Source organism: Portunus trituberculatus, chromosome 39 (assembly GCF_017591435.1).
Source record: "Portunus trituberculatus isolate SZX2019 chromosome 39, ASM1759143v1, whole genome shotgun sequence".
Lineage (NCBI taxonomy): Eukaryota > Metazoa > Arthropoda > Malacostraca > Decapoda > Portunidae > Portunus > Portunus trituberculatus.
In genome coordinates this window covers 13,868,795-13,893,794 of record NC_059293.1, presented here as the reverse complement: position 1 = coordinate 13,893,794, position 25,000 = coordinate 13,868,795, and the positions used below count along the sequence as shown (strand labels likewise).

Here is a 25,000-nt window from a genome sequence, read left to right as displayed (position 1 = left end):
TGCCGGCCGCTCGAGTCACCCCTTCCAGCCCCTTATTGCTCCTACACACCTTTGTCCTCAATGAACTATTCGGCACATTGGGTCTTAATCCTTAATCACTCTGAGACAATTCATCTGCTTCTACGAAAACCTTCAATCTGGTTTGAAACTACTTATCCTTTCTGGCAGTAACTTTTCTTTCCTTGATTAACTCTTGATTTCTGTTATTTATCCCATCTTAAACGACTGTGAGACCAATTCCTTTATTTGTGCAGCCACCTCAAAACATCATTCTGGGTAAAAAAAAAAAAAAAAAAAAAAAAAAAAAAGAAAGAAAAACTGCAAAATATATGCTTTTATTCTTTCTTTTTAGCAACTACTGCTTTCTCCTTGAATAACTTTCACCAATATTTGGCACATAATTCCTTAAAATTTAACCACCCTGAGGCAGTTCCTACAGCCTCCTATATGCTAAAAACTGCAGAATCTATTCTTTTCATAAGATGCCATTCCTTGATTCTAGTATTGTGAAGCGTTGTATATCATAGTGCTTCAAGGGAAAATAAGTATGTTAGGATAATTTTACGAGACGGTACCACATTAATATTCATTTATTTATCTATTTATTCATTTATTCTTGTTCGTGACAGCACAATGTAACCTCGTTCTTGTGTCAGAAAGAAAATGTACCAAACAATTAGTCAATGAGTGCTTTCTGTAAAGTCCCTCGTTCAGTATCTAGAGGTGAATATAATCTACGTAGATGTAAAAGTATTCAATCAAGTAATGTTAAAAGTAACGCGCGTGCTCTAAAAGTGAAAGCTGCATTGTGACAAACAAGTAAATGCACATTTGTCTCTCAGTCTCTCGCTTCCCTCATATTTTCAAAGAGCTGCGAACAACAACTTTTTTTTTTTTTTTTAATGAAGACAAAACCCTGAAAAATTGGAGAAGATATAGAGCGAAATGAGCACAAAATATTTCAAGCGACCCACCTTGAAACACCCCGTGCCTTATTTTGTCCTTCAAACTGGCCCAGAACTCGAGATAGGTAAGTTGTATTAACATTACCTCCACAACATTACAGTATCAGCGAAAATGAATATAAAACTTATGTTATTTTTTTTCAACTTTTTCCTCTAACACTTCCATATATTTTCACATTGTATCCTCTCTCTGGCTGGATGAATAAAAAGATATCCAGTTGTTTACGCGTGTGCTTCACGATTGTCAGGATCGTGAAAATTATATTTGCTGCTTGTAGGGAGTGGAACAAGTAAGGCAAGGTAAAGGAATGTGAACTTTATAGAAATTAGAAATTTAAACATCCACAGAAGGATAAAATTTTAAATATAGGGAAAGAACAGGCGTTTGTGTGTGTGTGTGTGTGTGTGTGTGTGTGTGTGTGTGTGTGTGTGTGTGTGTGTGTGTGTGTGTGTGTTATCGCTTCATATTTCCCATTACATCATTATATTAATTTGGTCATTCACTCACATTCACATTGCCATCATTACAGTTACTGGATGAGCATGTGATAATGGCGCCGTATAAACAGAGAGAGAGAGAGAGAGAGAGAGAGAGAGAGAGAGAGAGAGAGAGGGGGAGGGATGTTATGAAAATACAAGACAATACATGTTTCAATTCTAATAATTTTTATATTACAATTATTCATTATCAAGGATGACAATATTTAAGGAAGTTGTCTGCAATAAGGGTGACTTTTTTTGCTGTGTTTGGCTATGCAAGATTATTCTGAGCATTTTTGTGTCGTTTTGTCTACATGTCATTTCTTCAACAGCCTTTCCCACGTTCATTTGAGAGGCTGTCTTGTTGTCCAAGATATGATGATAAAGATGTAAGTTTGTTGTACAGTTCTGTGTTTTGTTGCCTTAAAAATAATGATTCTATTCAGTGATGAAATGTCCAGGTATGAATTGTGCTGGGTAACAAGAAGGTAGATTATTTTGTTCCTCTGCTCTGGACTGTTCAAGTATCATTCTCTTTCCTGTATTATGCTGTACTCGTATGAAATGCACTAGGAAACCAGAACGAAAGCTGTTTTTTTGTTGTAATTCATGGCTGAGTATCATTCTGCTATTCTGTGTTGTGTTGCAGTGGTATGAAATATGCTCTGTAGCAGAAACGGAAGCTATTTCCTCCCACTGTTCTGGGTTCTCCTAAGTATGATTCTTTTGTTTTCTTCTATGCTGTATTGTAGTGATATTGTGTTCTGCTTCTATTCTCTAACTACCGTTTGGCTATTGCATACTGTGTTGGTCTGAAACATACTAGTAAAATAAAGACAAAATAAATTGTACAAGAGTAAATTGTGCTATGCTGCATTGGATCAGAGTAGCGAGGAGTCTGGACTGAGCTCCCCTCCCTACACTTCAGCTCTGGACTGCCTGGCGCCACTAAGGAGAGGCAGCACGTCCATGGAGTGAGCGAGAATTACTATGACGTGCTCCAAGGAGGGCGATGAGGCTGGCGGGCTGGCGGAAGAGGCGAGCGAGGAGGGGACGTGGATAAGAGGAGAGAGGGTGTCCGGTGTATCCTGCATTCAAGGGCGATGTGATATTAATTCAAGTCGAAATTATTGTCTATCGTCGATTACACGTGAGCTGTTCCTCCCCTGCGGCACCGCCATGGGGGAGAGGGAGGAGAGAGGGAGAGTGAGGTGTTCCGGGAATTCTGAACAGCAATGCTCTCCCCGCCGAGTGGTACATTATAGCACGCCGCTCAGAGCTGCGTCAATACACCGCCGCCCGCCACAAAGGACTGCCGCCACGAATACAGAGGATCTAACAAGCGGCATCCTGCAGGAGACTGATTTTGATTTACCACTAAAGGAAATGATAAGACAGACCAAAAAAAACATGTTAAACAGTGTCCTACAACATCCTAATTGAAACCCTTGTATTTTGATTTACTATTGGGGAAAAAATAAGGAAACATACATGAAAACCTTTGTTCGTTAGTCCTTCAATTCCTTCCCTCTATGAAAATTTTGCCTCCCCAGCGCCTCTTTCACGTAAGACAGGTGCGCTATGAATCCCCCCGTTCTCCCCCGCAGTTCAGGGTCACCTAGGTACGCTTCAGGGGTTACCAGTAGCACCTGTTCTCTCCCCCAGTCTCCAGTTTTGTAGCTTTATGCTTTTTTTAGTGTTGTATCTCTATATGTATGTTATACTCTCTCTCTCTCTCTCTCTCTCTCTCTCTCTCTCTCTCTCTCTCTCTCTCTCTCTCTCTCTCTCTCTCTCTCTCTCTCTCTCTCTCTCTCTCTCTCTCTCTCTCTCTCTCTCTCTCTCTCTCTGTATGACGTGTATATGTAAGGTATTTCCCGCACAGCCAGGTGGACTAATCGATAAGCAGGTGTATACACGCATCTGTCGTCATTTAGGTAGTCTGGTGAGTAATGTGCAGGACAAATAGATGCGTATATTATGTGCGTGATGTGTGGCATTTTCGTGTTTTTATATATTAATTGGTCCTGTTGACTTCATGAGAGGGGCGTGTTGTCATATCTCTTTCTGTACATCAATTATGCCTGAAGCTTTGGTAATTACAAATGTCAGTATCCTTTAAGTCATTACCACGGCTACGCGATATAAGCACCTTACCTCATCTCATGTCCTCCGTGATGAAAGGCTCCCGAGAAAAAAATAGCCGTACAAGTTTAGATAGCATCAGTGTTTCGTAATATGAAAGTGGATTTCGTACCTACAAACTATATTTTTGCTAATGTAAACACTAATTTAACTCCATGGTCTGATGCGTTTGCCAATTTCCTACATTACAGGAGTTCACCTCGCACACGAACACACACCATGCACGCGCAGACACACACATGGATACACACACACACACACACACACACACACACACACACACACACACACACACACACACACACACACACACACACACACACACACACACACACACACACACACACACACACACACACACACACACACACACACACACACACACACACACACACACACACTCGTGTTTGCAAGATACGCACATATATTGGCGCTTAACGTTGATAAAAATTCATTAACACACACACACACACACACACACACACACACACACACACACACACACACACACACACACACACACACACACACACACACACACACACACACACACACACACACACACTCAGAACAAGGTTATCAGCACAGTTGAGTCAAGGCAAACAAAACCTAAACATTATCCAGCAGAAGCCGAGAGACTTCCACCAAGAAAATCTTTTTGATGGTGATCAGAGAATGTCCATCTAATCGATCCTCCAATCTTAGCTCAGCCCAAGGCCATCATATTCCTTGGTGTCCTTCTCCCTTCCTCTCTCCTCTCCTCTCGCTCCCTCAACCTGCACACTCGGTGACGCCCCCCAGGCAGAGTCACCCACTGATATACCAGCCAGCCAAGGGAGAGAGTGAATCCCACCGTGAAACAATAGTCGGCGTGCACCCCAGGGGCTCCGGTCAGCTCAGTAGTTTGATATGCAAATTATATGGTACCCTTGTGATGAGGGCCGAGCCTATTTGCGATGTCAACTGCATACGTGGTCATTAGATCTCCCGGCCCGTGCTGCAGCCTGGCCCTCTCATAACACACCCGGAATCAGACCTGCATTGTCGAGCTCAACTCCTTGGCTAAAAGGCCATTGTCCCTTGCAGCGTTGAATCTGCAGGAACTCTTGAATGACTACGGTGGTTTATTATTGTCATTGTCCTCCGTCTCAAGGGAGAGATAGCGACGCCGGCAAGTGGATGGTACAGGGCGCCATAAACGGAGCCGAGAACCAAGGAGGGTGACAGAGGGGAGCAAACGGAAAGAGGGGACGTTTGCTTTGGGGAATAGATGGGTGCTGAGGATGGGGATTGTGCGTGGGGAAGAGGCGGAGGAGATAGCAGAAGTGTTTCAGGAGTTGCAGAAAGGGGAGGAAGATGAGGAGGCCGGGGAGGTGAGGGGAAGTGCCTCTGTTGGCTTGGCCGTGTGCAAGATAAGTGGGAGGGTGGACTATTATTGTCTCCTGTCGCGGATGGGGCTATGAATATCCTATACGACTTAAGGTTGAGGCGTCATCCGGCCTGCGTGGCGCCGCGGTGGTGTTGTCATGGGCGGCAGACACATAGGGGGGCATGTTGGCCGGAGATAAGACGTACACTGGAAAGAAACAATTCTGATAGCGATGAGATGAGCTATTATGTATTTTGAGACTAAACACACTGCTGCTCTCCCTGTTCCAGACATAAACACAGGATTTTTGTGTTTATAAGGAGGCACTTATATAGTGGCATAGTTTCGTAGTCGTGTAGTTTTCCTAAGACCCTGGACATGCCGGAGGGAGCAACGGGAGCCGCATCAGACGCCGCTGCTCACCCCCGTTTCTCGCGTGCAGCGAAGCGAGCAAGTTGACCCCGAGGCCCAACTTAGTGTATGGTTGGTGGACTTGGTTGACAACGTTGTCCGACTTAATTGGTTTTGACCGTAGTTCCCCTGCGAGACTCCGCCTGTGTTGTCCGCCACTCTGCTACTCCGACAAACTGGTTAACGCGGACATTCGGAGCCCCCCGGGTGAGGCGCGGCCGGGGCGTCAGAGCTGCTCGCTGGGACGTGGCCAAAGCTCTTACCGGTGAAGCCTGATGTCCTACGAGGGTCGTCGTGATGGGAGGGCGGCTTGGGGAATGCTTTGTCTTGCTGCTCGCTCTCCTGACGCTGGTGATCCTGCAGGTGGCACCGCAGGGCTGCTGGCTGTGTTTACTGGACGAGTCTGGCTCACTATTTGGCCAAATAATCAATCGGTTTACTGAAGAGATAATCCTGTTCTATGTACTGAAAAAAATGTAGAGAGAGAATACTTTTATATAATAGCTAAAGCTCAATATTATACGGTATACTACAAAAATCCGCATTACTACATTATTTCAGAATATATTTTTCACATTTCAAGCCTTCTGGATTAAAGAAGAAGGTGATGAAATGGAGAAATGCGTGTTGAATACAGTTCCGGGATATTAGCTCATTCCCCCCTAAAATGTGGTCGCGGCGTCTCAAGGTCACTCAGGTGAAGCTCGTTTTCGTTCAGGCTGCAAAGCATAAGATACTAAAATCACGCCGCTCTGGTGTGCTTCCATGGTTTGTGTGTGTGTGTGTGTGTGTGTGTGTGTGTGTGTGTGTGTGTGTGTGTGTGTGTGTGTGTGTGTGTGTGATGATAATAAGAGTAATAATAATAATAATGATAATAATAATAATAATAATAATAATAATAATAATAATAAACATAATAACAATAAGATTACAAATAATGATGATGATAATAACGATAATAATAAAAATAATAATAATAATAGTAATGATAATAATAGTAATAATAATGATAATAATAATAATAATAATAATGATAATAATAATAATGATAATAACAACAACAACAACAGCAATGACCATTCTTATAATATCTTAAGAGTAAATAACATCCCTATAAAAAAACAACAACACACAAATAAATTAACAGAGTGAGAAATAAAACATAGACAAGAATGAAAATAATACCATCATTTATGTCCAAGCATGAAATTAGCCAACTCAAGTTCACCAAGCCACAAAGACTATTACTTCTCCTTGACTAATCGTAACTCCTTTTTATCTGTGTTGGACCTTGTATTTATTCTTGAGATCATGAATATTGTATTTTTCTTTATTTTTTTTCTTTTTCATCCTTCTATATCTTGTAATTAGAGGGTGTAATATTTTTGCACTTTATCTCCTCTGTTATCACAAGTGTTTCTAAATTCTCATGCCTATCACTGTTTTATCTCTCTTGATATTATTTATGTCTTACAGTTTTATTTTCGGGTTTGTGGCCATGTTTCCATATGACTACGATAGAGCGGCGTCTTATAATTTTTAAGTAACCAAATCAGTGAAGTCTATCTTACCTTTTCTCTCTATGAGTTGATATGGAGTTTTGCGATTGATATGAGCGATTTCTTTCATTGTTTTAAAATTCAAATGGTAGTCAGTATGTGTCCTTGTCTTTTCGTCCTTTCCTTCCTAAATCATCATAATCTTTTTCAGTCTCTATGTGTGCTATTTATTTATTCATTTATTTATTTGTTCATTTTCTGTCGACCTGTTCAATTATTTATTTATTTATCTTTCTGTTCATTTTTAATTTATCTATTCATTTATTTTGTCAGTCAATTACTGATTTGTTTATTTGCTGAATGTTGCACATATTTTGTCCCCTTGTTATGACTAAGAAAGCTGTTCTGTGTCCCAACCACCGACTGGTCTTGTTAGTTACCTACCTGTGTTTCTTATTCTTCCCCGTCCCTTCTCTTAAAAGTTTGATGATATCTAATTATCACTATTACAATATTTTCAACGTATCGACTGAAGTAGATACCTGCTTCAATTCTTTATCTATTTTCTTCTATCTTTCATAGCGAGCAGTAGATAGTTTCTTAACCGCGTTCTTCACTGTCCCTTTACATAAATGATGGTGTTTCTTTCAATGTTAAGCTGTGGTAAATTATTAAGGGTTCCCTGTCCCCAAACCTTTGCTCTCTTCTTGCTCTTCTCTTTAACGAATAAATCTTTCATTGGAACATTAAATAAAAATGTCTCCAAACCTCTCCTCATTTCTTGCCCTTTCTTTTTTTCCACCAATGAATGTTTTTTTCTGTTGAAATGCTGAATTAAATAGTTAATCTTATACATAACGCTTTATTTTTACCTAGATGTAGAACAAAAAAAAAAGTTACGTGAAACATGTTGCATCCGTTACTCTAACTCTGTGGCACACTGTATATGTATTTATATATTTTTTTCATTAATTTCACACCAGTTTCGCATTTTTCTCGCGGCATTCTGGATGATCCTTGCCTGGGCTTCAACTGCGGCATTAATCATCCGCTTTTAGTTTTGTTAGTTGTTGTCTGTCTACCGCTTAGTTCCCTTCCACTAATTGATAAGAAAACAGTGAAATTAATGTCATTGCGTGTACAATAAAACACTAAGGATTAAGATGGGCTTAGATGGAGTAAAATAGAAAATGCATATTGTACTAATCGCTCTTTGTCTGTCGCATAACCTGTTATTGCTATATGATAAGAACCCTCAACGAGATAAGTGACATCGTAAGCACAGTAAAGCAAGAAACCCGAAGACAGTCTGCAAATGTTACGAAAAAGACATTATTAAACAGATGGAGTAAAATGAAAAATGCATTATAGTAGTAATTATCTGTCGATTAGTTGCTAAGAAATTAAAACCAAATTAGTGACATCTTAGGCACAGTAAAGCAGCAAGGATGAAGATAATTATAAGCGCAAACGTACTATATACATAACTGATGCATTACAATAGAAAATATAATAAAATAATTGCTTTTTGTATGCGGCATAACCAGCTGCTTCTAACAGCTAATGTCTTGAGATGCTGAAAAGATACATTTTTTTTTTCATCTTTGAACGAATTTCTCTGATTCTTTTATAAGTTACAAATGATTCATTGGTCAATCAAGTACCAAAGATTGCTGTAATTCTCTCTCTCCTTCTCTCTCTCTCTCTCTCTCTCTCTCTCTCTCTCTCTCTCTCTCTCTCTCTCTCTCTCTCTCTCTCTCTCTCTCTCTCTCTCTCTCTCTCTCTCAAGCTAAAGAATAAAAGAAAAACAAAAATTCATCTTTAAATTTGTGGAATTGATCTTGATATATTATGTAGGCAGACTAAGTGAATTATTAAGTAGAATTATATTGCCTCGTGGACATTATTCTTTATAAACATTTATGAAGCAGTTGTTTTTAGGTGGAAATGTTTTAGGAACGAGAATCTTCAAACCAAGTGCATCTCGTCACAATTCCATAGCAACTCCGTCCATTCCCCGTCACTGCTGCATTATACACTTGCTTGATTCCCGAGACGCTAAGAGACCTGAGTGATGATGTTTACCACAGCTGCAGGTAGGCTAATCAGTCCTCGTCTTCCTCAGCTTCACTCACACAAGCAGCGTAGTGAGATAGCCACTGAATCTCTTCCCGATTCCTTGTATATATTATCTTACCATCCTTTGAGGTTTAGAAGTGGTGGCCTTACAAATCCGTCAGTTTATGTGAATAATATAACCTATTCATCTGAGATATGATGGGGCTTGTATTACATGAAGGAAAAGAAGTTGTCTTCCAGCTTTGGATGCCATAGATGTCTTCTTGTGATTACCTATTCTCAACAGTGTTTTGATGTTCTAGTTCCAAATTCATGGAGCGTTACACACAGACTGTTATTCAGTAGTTGTATGTCAAAGGTTGTTACATAGAAACTATCTGTAGATCCTTTCGAGTGAACGTTTGAATTTTTTCTCAAGTTCTTAGTTTTTAACTGATCAATATGTTAGCGTATTTTACTTTGTTTGTCTTATCTTCCTCCTTTTCCATCCTTCTGTTTTTCATTCTAAGTGTTTATACGAGTGTCCGAATGGAATGTTTCACGAATCTCTGTTTTTATTATACCTGTATTGTTTTACTTTACTTTTCTTTGACCTACCTGTTTCATCTTCTATCATTCTCTTTCTCCTTCTCCACCTAAATGTTCAGAAGTGTCTTTTCAAAAAACTTCTCATATGATTCTCACCTCATCTAACTGTGTTGCATTTTTCCCTCTCATCTTTTTATTGCCCATTTCTTCTCTTCCTTCGTACTCCCCACGTATTGTTTTCACTTTTCCGTATTTTCAAATAGGTTGCAACAGTTTTTTTCTTAACTTTTATTCTGATCTTACCTGTTATCCTGCTTAACCTTACACTTCCTTTTGTCACTTCTCTTTATAGAATTCTTAGTTTCTTCATATCTTTGAGTGATTTTTTTCAATTTTTCCTATAATATAATTTATAACACTTGTTATTTGTGTTATCTGTGTTACCCTGTCTTGTCTTACCTGCTCCTTCTTACCTTCCTCTCCTGCTCGTGCTTCTCCTGCTCCTTCTCTTGGTCCCCTCGTATCTGTGTGTTCACTTCTAATTACTTCATTGTGGTTTCATTAGCATTGGGCTCTTCTCGCTCCCTCAATCAAAGCAGATTATGACGTGGTATTAATGGCCCCACTGACCACACGCCGGTTGTCTACTGCAGAAGTCGAGCACTGGAAAATAGATATTGATTTAGAGATGGAAGGCTTTGTGGAATTAATCATATCCCCCCGCGGACGCTGGCCAGGACAAGAGCCACCCGTTGTCACAGGCACTGGCCCGCTCCCGGCACGGCGGCGACCCGACCCTCACAGGCCACTTAGGGATGGCGCGGCCCTTAGGGGAGCAGCGGATTCAGGGTCAAAAGGGGATGGAAGGGTGGAAGGGAAGCAAATGAGGGAAAACAGAGGATAAGAAATGAGGATTAAAGCGCGTTGGGTGAGGTCAACTGGAGGAGGAAGAAGATATGCTCGTGCTTGGCTGGTCACAGGGACTTGCTCAGGAAGGGACGGCGGGCCAGGCACTTCAAAGGGTGTACTGAAGGAAAACATTTATTTGTCCATTCAATGGAGGCTGTGAGGCAATTGAGATAGGGGATTTGTATGAGATAAATGCACGTTTAGACAGATAGCTATATATATATATATATATATATATATATATATATATATATATATATATATATATATATATATATATATATATATATATATATATATATATATATATATATATATATATATATATATAGGAGACGTTAAAAAGATAAAAAGAAATAAAACAAATATAAGCTAAAAAGAAAGTGTTACTTTTTCTGTGTTGGTGAGGTGAACTGATGACAAAGTGAAGACAAAAAAGATAGCTCTTATCTGGGTTTGGGATATCTTCAATTATTGTAGTGGACATTCAAAGAACAGGAAGTGGTTTTGGTTATGTAACAAAGGGTCAATATATCAAGTGACTCCGTTATTTTGCCATCAATAGATAGAATATTGGAAGACCAAATTTTAAAGTTATCAATAGAGAAAGGGTGATCCAGGTAGAGTGAGTATTCAGGGATTGCAAAACACAGAATGTGTAAAATTTGATGGTATAATAATTATGAAAACTTAGGGTTTTCAAACATTAGCCGCTATGATTTATAACATGACCTTATAAAGGTTTGAAAAATAGCTAAACATTATTTTTTTTTTTCTATCAAAATGCTTCATACACACCTTTATTTTTTTTTTCAATTTCTCAACTCCAATTTTAGAGAAAATCAGAGATGTAAGTCATAATCATATGCATTGAATTCCATAACACGTGCAATGACCAGTTGATAATTTTTCTTCCTGCTGTTTTACGTACAATGCTGGACTTCACTTTACTTAGAGCGGCCAAACATAGATGAGTAACTGATGAATACACAGTAAAATCCTAGAGACAAACGATGATTGATAAGCAGCTTTCAAGATTTGCTGACCAACATGTTTAAAAAAATGTATGGAATACGTGCCTCACTGCTCTAATATTTGTGAGGTCCAGAGCAGCGTGAACTGAGCCGGACAATGCGAAAGGAAAGAGAGTGGACTTGAAGGGCCTTGAAAGATAATCGGATCACAGATAACCGTGAGAAAAAGACACGTGTTGAGAAATGAAGAATAGCAAAAAGGAGGCAACAAGGAATGTGGTGAATAAAACAGGAAAGATGATTTAAAGAATGAAAAAAATAAATAGAGGAGATAGAATGAAAACAAGAGAGAGAAGGAAGAGGGAGGCATTAGACAAAAATAATAGTACAACTGAATGATGAGAAAAGTTGAAGAAGAATGAAAATATTAAGAAAACACGGGGAGGAGCAAAACAGAGGAGAAACTAAAGGAAAAGATGAATTTATGAATAAAGAACTGAAGGAGAAGGAAGAAAAACGAGGAGAAATGAGAAGTGGAATAAGAATGATACGAAAGCAAGGGAACCAAACGCAAGTGTAATAACAAATAGAGGAAAGGAGGATTATAGAAAATGAAGTCAATATTTTCGCTATCTGAAAGGTTAACAGAACAACAGAGAGGCATTGTGATAGGATTTTATGTACTGTAGACCAAAATAACATACTTAACTCAGAAGAAAGATTCCCTATGATAAAATAGTCCTAAAAAAACTGTTATTAATGAGGCAACTAGTCCATAATTCCACAATAAAGATTCTCTGCCTCTTTTGGAATTACATCAAACAAGATTCCACTCATCAGACATTGTATCTTACTGCAGGGATTTTTTTAATATCAAGCTCAGAAAGTTGTCTAATTCACATTTTTTTTTTTTTCAAACATTTGATGAGATCTTGCCAGGCCCAGGTGACTTGTTTACTTTATTTTTACCTTGAGGTTTTGGTATGATTAGACGATTTTATTGACATTATGGAGGGTCTATGGAGGTCAGAAGATTGATGGCCAGAGTCTTCACTATTTCAATACTCACATAAGTTTCTGAAGCTCTGTAAAATTGCCAAATAGTAAGCAGAATGAATATAAAATCGCATCCTGGTGAAGAGGTTAAGATTACCGATACATTTCTGATATGCTGATGCCACTTGGGTCATCGATGTCATTAATTTGGACTTCAGGCACCTTAGGAATAAAAATGAAGTCTTCTGTTGTATATACTGAAACAAAGATTTTTTTTTTTTAATCCTGTTAGTTTGCTCTTCTTCATTGATGAAATCTTTATCTTTGTCCATTATGGTTTCAATAGTTAAAGTAAACACTGTGTTCTGTTGTGCAGTTTTATATGGAAAAATAAAATAGGAGATGGAGAAGAAATATATAGAGGACAGTCGAATAGTTTTATTTCAACTTTTAAGGGCCAACTCAGAAAACTTTTTTTTTTATTCTAACTTTAAGGGTCAGATATTTTTTGCAGCAAAAAGAGGAGCGCCAAGCCACACCCAACAAAACAAAAATTAAGTGAAATAAAATAAATGCAGTATAAATAGAAAAGAACAAAGAAACATTATATTTATCTATTGTATGATAAAGAGTAAGAGGAGATTCAAAGTACCTTACAGATTTGTTCCTGGTTCCTGGTAATCTTGAATTATAGGAAAGTAGTTTACGTCACCGTAATCTAAATGATGCCGATAGATATTATAAATATGTGAAAATACTGATAAAACTCGTATGAGAATGTGAGATAATTAGGGATCTTACTTTGAAGCACAATATACACGTGGCGGGTTGAAAGAAGCAGCAATCAAACAAACAGCAGTGGAAGGCTGCGAGATAATTAGCAGTGTGAGATGGACTCAGTGAGAGATCGAAGACAGGTAAAGGAGAGAACGTGAAGAGACGAATGGCCTTTGACTAGACACGGGAAGCAGTGTTTGAGTAAAGCACCTTCCTTTACTCTCCTCGCCCACACACACACACACACACACACACACACACACACACACACACACACACACACACACACACACACACACACACACACACACACACACACACACACACACACACACACACACACACACACACACACACACACACACATCTATGTACCCCATGATCTCCAGGTAACACTGTAAAGTCTGAAGGAAAAAAATATGTGGTAAATGTAGCTTTCTTTACTACATAAGCAAGATATTTCATGTTTTGTTTGCGTCATAAACAAGGAATGTAACCTTTTCTTCTGATAATCAACTAAATTTGCACTTTTCTCTGTTTTTTTTCAAATAAGACAAATTAGTTTTCTCTACCACTTTAGAGAAATATTATAGCTTTCTCTAACTCATTAATGAATTACAACTTCAATGACTGCATTATCAAACAACAATTACAGCTTTTCCCCACTCTGTTTCAAGCAATTACCCCTTTATTTACCGCATTAATAAAAGGCTTTGCTACAGCGTGTAGAGTAACCGCCCTTCTCCCCTGAGTATTGAAGTGAGAAAGAAAATCGGTAGAATATTGAAGGTGTCGATGCCCGCCACCCATCACTCAACCGTGACGCGATGGACACCCGCAAAGGTCACAGCAAAGCGGGAGAGAAAACACCCAGGAAGACGTGGTGTCTACGAATAATGAAAGTAAGAATCAAGTTAAGAATGCAAGCAAGCAGTGGCCCAAGTTTGAGAGATCGGTGATTATTTAGACACCCGCACACGCACAGAAAATAACGTGACACTGAATGACAAGCGACACGAAAAGTTCGGAAAAATAATAAATTGGGAAAGTGATCCAGCGCTGAAACTTTGGAGAGTTGGAGGAAGTTTAGATTAAAGAGTCTAGAAAAAATGAATATTTATAATATATGTTCTTTATATATATATATATATATATATATATATATATATATATATATATATATATATATATATATATATATATATATATATATATATATATATATATATATATATATATATATATATATATATATATATATATATATATATATATATATATATATATATATATATATATATATATATATATATATATATATATATATATATATATATATATAGATAGATAGATAGATAGATAGATAGATAGATAGATAGATAGATAGATAGATAGATAGGTAAATAGACAAATAGATAGATAGATGGATAGATAGATAGATAGATAGATAGATAGACATATAAATATAGATATATACTAACAGCCACGTGTAAGGCTTGTTAACTTTTTTTTCGTTCCTATTATAATTTTCTCCTTGGATATGAAGAATCTCTTACATTTTTTTTTTTTTTCATACATTTTTCATTCATGCTACAACAAAGTATTGTCTATATGGTCTCTCCTCCATGGTTCTGAAACATACCATCATAATAAAAACAAATACAGTTGAAAATGCAGGAAAACAGTAAATCCAAAATAAGAAATAGTGTAAAACAGTTTTATTTTATAATGAATATAATTATAAAGCATAGTAATCATGAGTGCTGAGCAGCCAGCTGCATCTGGAAGTCAGGCTATCTCCACTCCCTCATGCCAGTGGTAACATTCCTAGACTGGTGGTTGATTTCTTTTCTGATTGACATGCATCACTACATACTGCCTGCTCCTTGCTCTCTTCCAACACCTGTCTTTTCCTCCTTTTCGTGCTTTATAATGATTACATGTTCTCTATTTTATCAGCCACTAATGAGGTTTTCATGTAAACCATTATCACCGCCATCATACTTTTTTCTAATTATTGTATTTTTAAATTTATGTTTTCTCTGCCATGGAAGAAATACAATATTATAAAGATCACCGTATGTGTCACAGTTTTTATAAATGATGTTAGAACATTCATCTAATATTGGTTTTCTCCTTCAAAATAGAAACAAATGTTTCTTTACGTCTTGCTCAAATCTTCTTTCTTTTTTCTTTCCAGACATGGATACAAATGAGTTTCCCAGCTCTTGAAAAGCTGAACTACAGGTAAAGTTATCATTATTCCTTTACAAACACAAATGTACTGACCAGTCTCGACTGAACACAGAGCATAAAACAAAATAAACCTTACTATATAATTAACACACACACACACACACACACACACACACACACACACACACACACACACACACACACACACACACACACACACACACACACACACACACACACACACACACACACACACACACTTGCCTAATATAACTGTTAATGTATCAGTATTTAAGTCAAAGTTAAGCCAGTCAGTGAAAGGTTTGGCAGAAGAGTAGCACCAACAATAACAAAAACACGTATACACTTTTCTTCGATTTGTAAGCATCTCTTGTATAAGTTATTTAGCCAAAGAGAAGTTAGTGGATGCTGTGACAGTAGACTAACAGCAACAACCTTTCATTTTTCTTTAACGTGGCTGTGTGGCCCGCTCGGCAAACCTTAATGCCACGTGTCATGATAACCGAACACCCATCGGATTAATTCGTAATACCCTAGCAGGTATCACGATGCTGGTAAAATGAGCACGACGTGACACTTAGGAATGAAGGTGAAAGGTCGTTACGGCAGTGACGGCAGCGAGAACACGTATAAATTAGTTTGGAAATGAGAAGCAGGAACGTGAAAAGAAGTGGAGCCGAAAAGTGATGAAAATAAGAAAGTAAGAGGAATTAATTGTGAAAAGGAAGTAAAACTGACAACGAAAATAAATGAAAATGAGAACATGGAAAAAACAGAAATGGAGATGAAGAGTGATAAAAATGGATGTGAAGTGACTGCCACATTGACAGTGGTAGCGAAAATGGAAAGATGTTTGAATGTAGAGCAAGCATGGGAAATGAAACAAAAGTCTAAAGGCTCTGATACTATAAAGAAGAATGGAAGTGAAAGCTCACAGCAAATTAATTAATACAAAAAATGATCAATAATATACATTATATAAGAAGGAACAGAAAAGAAAGAAAACAAAGAATAAAAGTTGGAGAGTAATTGACACTACAGAAAAAATAACAAAGAAAACAAAAAACGACAGCAGCTTTGAGAAAAGAATAATGGTGTTGGAGTAAACACGAATAGGAATAAGAAAAAAAAATCAAAATTACACTGATTATTTACATATTTCGCCACTTTCTTCCTGTACTCTGTTAAGCATTCATTCATACACCAAGGAAAACCATAGAGTAGACAGGACAAGCCCTTTTGTAAAACTACACCATCTTGCAAATCCACTGACTCCCGGAGAAACTGGTAAAAATAATGAGTCGTTAGGAAGAAAACCTTTAAAAAAAAATCACTTCCTTTCCCGACACGTTCAATAATCACCAAGAGTTACCCGCTGTCTTCTCTCACTTCACTTTTTACCTGCACCACTTCACCCTCCCTCCCGCCTGCAGCTTCCACCGCCTTCCCCGCTCCTAAATTCTCCATCAGCCCGGAAGACAGTAGCGTTGATCTAGTATGTAAGGTCAGACTCTGGATGCATCAGCCATCAGTACTAAGTGGTGGGGCTAATGACAATTCCTGCCAACTCAGATGACTCCTCGTCGTCTACAGTAATTCCTTTTTCCAAATACTCGTAAGTTTGTTGTTGAAAGGTTCATGGCGATATGTAAATTGAGGTAAGAATACTGTTTTTCTCCAGAGTTTCATGTATAACGCAGAGACACAAGTGCAGGAAAAGGAACTAGCGACCAGCGCGTGGCCTTTAATTTTCTCTCAATTTATTTCTTTTCTTGTCTGCTACTTGGACATTAGCATCTTCTACAAGCTGGAAAAGTATTGCGTCCTGTCGCGTGGGTGACTGAAGGGATGGGTGGGCAGGCGGGCAGCAGCCGGACCAGCAGTAAAAGTAGCGGTAGCAATCGTCGCTCAGTCAAGTTCCCCCGAGCTACGTTGCACACTTCTAACCTGAATTATTAAGAGGCGTTCAAGTTGGTTTCCGTCATGGGGCCAGTGAGCCGTCCCTTGCCATAACACGCGTGGAGATGAAGCCAAGGAGAAACTTTAGGAAGATTACTCTCTCTCTCTCTCTCTCTCTCTCTCTCTCTCTCTCTCTCTCTCTCTCTCTCTCTCTCTCTCTCTCTCTCTCTCTCTAAGAGGGAAAAAAATAAAATATGAAAACTCTAAAGATTAAAGAAATATGAACATTATCGAAAGATATTAAGGAACTTTTAGGAAAATATTAAGAATATATGAAAAGAACGCAATAAGGCAAAAAGTTTAGAACACTCTCTCTCTCTCTCTCTCTCTCTCTCTCTCTCTCTCTCTCTCTCTCTCTCTCTCTCTCTCTCTCTCTCTCTCTCTCTCTCTCTCTCTCTCTCTCTCTCTCTCTTTCGGTGGGGTGGTGACAGGGCAGCTTGTGCAATATTGAGCACCACCGCATGACTCCTCAGACCTACCAAGAGAATATGTGAAAATGTCAGTGTTGGCTGGGATGAGTGACTGTATTTGAGGCCCTTCACACACACACACACACACACACACACACACACACACACACACACACACACACACACACACACACACACACACACACACACACACACACACACACACACACACACACACACACACACACACACACACACAGAGAGAGAGAGAGAGAGAGAGAGACTTAGGTATCATTGCTGCACCTCATAAAAACTATAATTCCGAAGCACATCTTAATCACCTCCTTAATAACAGAACTCTCGCCAATATAACCTGACTGGAGCGTGTGACATTCATGTACATTTTGAGTTATTTTCCTTTTAAGGATTATTTAATTGCAATTATGATTAGTAAAGTGTTTAGTGGAATATAGTAAGGTGGTGATCTTTTCTCTTATTATTATTTTTTTTTTACATCTCTTAAAAATCATCGTTAATTATTAGTATATCTTTTTTAACGTTGTAAGGAGACCAGCCAGGAACAAAAGGCAAAAGTAGTAATGACTAGAAATTAAACTACAATGCTGCTTTCACAAAAAACAAAAGAAGAAGCAATATAAAAGAAAGAAAAACGATTTACTTTCTTTATACATCACCATCATCGTCGCCCAAATTCATCCTCTCATTTTTTCATCCTTGTTCTTCTATCTCGCATGGATCTAAAAGTGTGTTGTTGTTTGGTTTTCCTGTATAACTCTCTCTCTCTCTCTCTCTCTCTCTCTCTCTCTCTCTCTCTCTCTCTCTCTCTCTCTCTCTCTCTCTCTCTCTCTCTCTCTCTCTCTCTCCCTTTGTAATACTACCATGTACCAATATCCTCAGTCACTCTACCTTCTCTTTTTATTCCTCGTCACAGTTATCCGCCTTCTTTTTATCCTCATCATTATTATCAACCTCCTTTTTTTTTATCATATTTCTCACCTTCGTTATTTATTTCCTTCTACTCCTTTTCCTTATCTTCGTTAATTACCCCCTACAAATTTCCATCTTCATCGTTATACACCAGCTTTTTTCCTCTTTCTTATCATCTTTTGTCATCTCTTCCTCTTAATCTTCCTCCTCCTCTTCTTACTCCTCCTCTCCCTCTGGCTGTGTCTTGCTATCGGGGAAGATGAAGGAAAAACGCGCCGTCATCAATATTCGGGGAGCGATTGCCGAAGTGTCGCGCGTCACTCTGAAATATCTATCGTCAGGTGTGTGGATAATTCACTCTTCCTTAGACGCGGTGGCCTTGGAGGTGTTAGGTGGAATGAGAGAGAGAGAGAGAGAGAGAGAGAGAGAGAAGGATTGTTTTACTTGTATTCATGTTTGTTTTATATTTTTTCTTATCTCTCTATTTTAGTTTAGTTTCTTTTGTTTTTTTTTGTCTATTTTTGTTACGATTTGCTCTCTCTCTCTCTCTCTCTCTCTCTCTCTCTCTCTCTCTCTCTCTCTCTCTCTCTCTCTCTCTCTCTCTCTCTCTCTCTCTCTCTCTCTCTCTCTCTCTCTCTCTCTCTCTCTCTCTCTCTCTACTCTAAGTCTCTGTCAGTTATCTATCACATCACAATCTCACCATCACTAATACCATACATCACAATCTCACCTTTATTGGTTTATTATCATCTCATTATCACCTGTTTTCTCTCTTACCATCATTTCTCTACCATTTTCACCATCATCACATTAATAATTCCCTCTTCAATATTTCACTGTCAACTCACTATTTTCCAGCAGTGAGCGGCGCGTCGTGTCGCTGTGAGCCGCAAATGCGTGGATAATTACTTTCGTGTAATTATTAGGCACGGAATACAGGCATATTTTTCTGTCGTGATTAAAACAAAGGACGGCTTCTCTTTTCCGATCCTCTGTTGCCCTTGCTGATGGTACTAAGCGTGCTGTGTGTGTGTGTGTGTGTGTGTGTGTGTGTGTGTGTGTGTGTGTGTGTGTTAGTGTGTTTTATCAATGGCTTCCTATCTCTGTCTCTGTATGTTTGTCTGTTTCTGTCTCTCTGTCTCTGTGTTTTCTGATTCTGTGTCTCTATGTTTCTATCTGTTTCTCTGTCTTCATCTCCCTCTACCTCTGTTTCTGTGTCTCTTGCGTTTTTATTTTTTTTTCTGTCTTCCTGTATCTATATCTATGTTCTCTCTCTCTCTCTCTCTCTCTCTCTCTCTCTCTCTCTCTCTCTCTCTCTCTCTCTCTCTCTCTCTCTCTCTCTCTCTCTCTCTCTCTCTCTCTCTCTCTCTCTCTCTCTCTCTCTCTCTCTCTCTCTCTCTCTCTCTCTCTCTCTCTCTTTCATGGTATTGCTTTATTGAGAATATAAACAGTTCTTTTTGTTGAAAGATATTTTTAGATGTATATAGATCCTTTTTCGGCTTAAAGAAGTACTGATGTTATCTTGAATTTTACGTTGTGTTCTCAGTTTGCTTATGGTTCACGGATACTTTTCTTACGTCATTCATAGCAGTGATATTTTTTTAACTGTGTAATAAGTTTTTTTTTTTTTTTTTTTACGTAATGTTGGTTTGTCTGTATTTTAACTCTTAACGTCGTGGAGAGAGTTTCCTTTTAATTTCTTTTGCAGATATTTAGTGGTGGATGAAATGCAGCAAAGGAAGAAAAATGCTCTCAAATTTCTAGTCCGCAGGTCAAAACAAGAAGAGCCTGAATGTCCACACCTGAGAGAAACTGCCACCCACACTTGCACCACACACTCACCTTCATCCTTGTAAAATCATCCCGCTCACACCTCGGCTTACTTTTCTTTTTTCAAATTTGACACGAAAACTTGTATCTTACTCTTGTTAGACGCTATTTTTGCTGTCGTGATTTTTGTGTGTCGCTAGTGTCACTTTTTAGTTTCTTTTTCTCGAAGGAATTTTGCACCAGCAGGTAGTGGATGACTTTGACGTTGGGCCGGATGAATAAATGAAGTAAAAGTCCTGGAGACTATAAATAGAGAGTTAAAATCTTGCACACCCTCAATTTATCCACATGGAGAGATGTGAATATTCTTACAAGCATTTCTACCTTGAAGACTAAAGTGAATTATGTCAAAGTAAATGAGATGCAAGACTGGTTCACGATACCACACTTATTTAGGCATTTATTCACTTTCAACATCTTTATGTTAGTGAGGAGTATATGTATGTCTGTAGGTAGGTAAACAGGTAGGTAGGTAGGTAGATAGTTAGTTAGATAGATCCAGATGAATATATGATGAATGGATGGTCGTCTTCGCATGAGAATAATTAATAACTTTGTAAAGGTAACGAAAGAGTAATTGAGTGTGATAATTTTCTCATAAAGGTCAGGTGGCGCGTTAATGCCTTACCGCTCCCTGATGTCGGTGCCCGCTTTGTGATGTCTTCAAGAATTTATGCGCTTTACACTATTCACATTCTATTTCTCGAAGAGAGAGAGAGAGAGAGAGAGAGAGAGAGAGAGAGAATTTTTCATTGAACATTAACGAGAGGTGGACGATGGGAGAGGTAACAGAAGGTGAGGCCCTGCAATAAACTCACCCTTTTCCTTTCCTTTTTTATCGATTTATTTTATCCTTATTATCATTTTATTCCGTTGGTTTAGAGGATTTTCTTTGTGGATCTTTCAAGGCTGAAGATGCAGAGAAGATCGGACCTCTGATCTTCAATGTTTGATGCTACTGTGGGTGGTTCGGTTTAGATTTGACTCACTGGAATGGTGTTCTCCGTCTTTTTTACATAGTGGCTTTCAGAGTACAGTACAAGATCTGGTGTAAACGGGGTTAATTTTAAGATTCCGCTTTTAACCCTTCAGTACTAACACGCATTTTTATCATGAATTTGGGTATAATTAGACGTTTTTGTTTATAATAGTAAGGTTCTATGGAGGTCAGAGGAATAATAGCCAGTCTTCATTAGTCAAATCATCCCCTTAAGTTTCTGAAGCTGTATAAAATCACTGAATAATAAGCAGAATGATTAGGAAAACGCGTCATAGCACTGAAGGGGTTAAGGTTGGATTAGATTTGCTCTTTCTTTCCTTCTTTGTTTTATCTTGTGAATTTTACTGGTGTGTTTTGCTGAAAATTTAAGTGTTATGTAAGTTATTTTTATTATTTCTTTAGTTTTATTTATTTTATTTATTTTTAGTTGCTTTTATATTTTTGGGTATATGAAAGGGACTCACTAAAATGATAGATACAAGGTGTTTTTCCTTTGTTTTATCGTTTTTCCCTTTAAATCAACTTTTTATGCTTTGCTTTATTTTTCTTTTATTATATCCTAAATGTCACTACTCGTTACGGATTTTTTTTTTTTTTTATTTAACTTACAAAAAAATACGGTTGACTTTCACCACGCCCCTCAACCACCATCTCTCTCTCTCTCTCTCTCTCTCTCTCTCTCTCTCTCTCTCTCTCTCTCTTGCGGTGTGGTAAAAAATAGTTTATACATTTCCATTTACTATTTCACTGTAGAACGACAATTATCACCCAGCATCCGAGGCCGCGCCCACACACCACCACCACCACCATCACCACCACTATTGCCTCCAATACTGATACCACATCCACCGTCACTTCCATCCACTCAAGTTACTGGCGCCACTACCTCCAACACAGTAAATTATTAAGGTTTCCAGCCCAATTTCTTTTATGTATAAAGGAGAAAGGCCAAGACTAAAACAAAGAGACAAGGTTAATATTTCAGTGCAAATCGTGGTCACAAAAGAAAAGAAATTTGCTGTTTAATCACCATCATCATTATTTTTATCACTATCATCTTTACACTCGCAATCACTACTACAATTACTTTTTTTATATCCATCTTACTGTTCCATATCCTGTTACTTGTTCTTCACTTGAGTCATGATATCACTGTAGGATTTTTTTTATGCGATAAGGGAGACTGGCTAAGGGCAACAAAAAAATGGAAAAAAAGCGCACTGTATTGCCAGTTCCCTTATAGTTATTAAGAGTTATTTAAAAGACAGGGACAAATGTCTTCAAAATTCCCTCTTAAAAGAAGAGTCAAGTCATAGGAAAATGGAGATACAGAAGCAGGCAGGAAGTTCCAGAGTTTATCAGAGGAAGGTATGAATGATTGATAAAAACCCCCATTTCTATTAGTGCTATTTTTTTTTCCCTTAAGGTTTTCCAAAAAAAAGTTGTGCAGTGTTACAGTTGAGGATTTATATATTCCTTATTTTATCCTCTTTATATCGTCGCTCTCATATGTATTGAAGTTTGTCTCTCCTTGGACCTTTTGTTATCGTTCATTCTAGCTATTCAATTATATATATGATAAATATTTTCCTTAGGATTTTCCCATACAAATTTTCCGCATTATCTAATCATTTCATCCTCTTTTAGAAGAAATGTTCTTTGTATCATCGTTTTCATATTATGTAGTACACTGTTTTCCTTCGTCCCTCTGTTGTCTCACGTTCATCAAACTTTTCAACGATACAGGTGACAAATATTTTCCTTAAGATTTTCACAGAGTTTTGCAATAGTACAGTTAACGATTATATCCTGCAGTTGAAGGAATTTTCTTAATATCGTCGCTTTAATGTTTGTATTGTAGTGTGTCTTTCCATCCCCTCTTTGTCGTCTCACTTTCATTCTAGGTATTCAACATAACGAGTGATATTTCCTCTTCAGTGTCCCACCAAACCCAACCACTCACCCCATCTGATCCAATTGCCTTTCTCACGTCCAGCTCTTTCATCAGTTGTGTCACTTCCTGTTGATCAACTGCAGCAACAACAACATTTACTACTAATACTATACTACGGCTACAAAAGCAACATCATCTTCAACCCTTTGCGCAGCCAAATACATATAATATTTGCCATCAGCTGGAAACATCAAGTCGTGTCCATATTTAGCACCACTGATACTTAATGGTTAACTAAATTTGAAATAATAAATCTTCACATATCGTTCTGCTATTTTTTTTCTAATTTAATGCTTATTTCATGCATTTTATTCGATAAATGCAGCTTTCTTAGATGTTTTATGTCTTATTATCCAATGCATTTTTCCTATATATAATTTTAGTCGTAACAATCAACTAACCTTCCGTTCCCTCACCCAGAAAGCTAAGTAAAATTCCTCCTTAGACTTCCTACTTCACTTCACACTTCACCTGAAAGTATGGAGACAACACCGTTCAAGTATATACTCATACAAATACACTTCGTCTGCACCGTGCATGCTAAATTTCCGCTAAACTTTCATATCTACACAGCTTCATTCATTAAAACCTGCTAATCTCTCCACATAATCACATCTAAGACTCCTTACTTCAGCTCACTCTCCACCTGGCAACTAAACCTCCACTTATACGCCTCCTGTCTTTAACATGTGAAAGATTTACGTTAGTTCCCCCTGAGAAGCACGTTTAACATCATCTCCAGATCCCTGACACGTCCACACACACACACACACACACACACACACACACACACACACACACACACACACACACACACACACACACACACACACACACATTCCCCCAAACCTTCTTCCTCCCTCTGTCTCATCTTCCCGTCCTTCTCCTTCGCTTTATCTTTAATGGCGGCGGTTGTCCAGGCAAGGAACACGGTCGCGCGGAGGCTGCACCCACTACAAACTTAATGCCAAGAAATGTTCAAGACTTTTCACATTCTTTACTTAGACTGACCCATTGGTACCTATGTTTATAATTCCACTGCGGTTATCTGGGTTTGGGTGTCCTTAAAGGGTTTCTTACAACGCGTAAAGGAGAAAATAAGTGTCTTAAAATTAATGTTTTAGTATGGCGTATGACTTACTTATATGAAGTTATTTTTTTATTCTTTTTTATTGGTTATTAAGAAATTAGATCATATATATTTTATTTTCTGTATTACTTGTTTTGCAGAGAGAGAGAGAGAGAGAGAGAGAGAGAGAGAGAGAGAGAGAGAGATTTTGACACATTCACTCGATTTTATTTGCAGCTTTTTTCCAACTTTTTTTTCTTTCCAAAAACACACCAGTTGACAACACTTCTTTTCATGCCTTTCATCCCTTGGCCTTTATTGGTATCGACTTCTCATCCTGTAGAGACCATCCTTCTTTCACTCCCTTGTCTTACTTCCCCTCTCTCTTTCCTCCATTCTCTCTTTACAGTAATCTAAGACGCCCTTTCAAGCCCTCTTCCCTTGACTCACAAAGGCACTGGGGGTAACTGAGGGAGAAGTGAGT

The 25,000-nt window shown here is 38.2% G+C and overlaps 1 protein-coding gene across 7 annotated transcripts in view; it reads left to right on the top strand.

The window, feature by feature from the left end:
* Nucleotides 1-25,000, top strand: part of LOC123515704 — a 223,978-nt gene that overhangs the window by 191,490 nt on the left and 7,488 nt on the right. For all 7 annotated transcript variants that reach the window (XR_006677974.1, XR_006677977.1, XR_006677973.1 and 4 more), the window contains one exon: nucleotides 15,330-15,376. The gene's annotated coding sequence lies outside the window, so the exon portion shown is untranslated. The remainder of the gene's footprint in view (nucleotides 1-15,329; nucleotides 15,377-25,000) is intronic.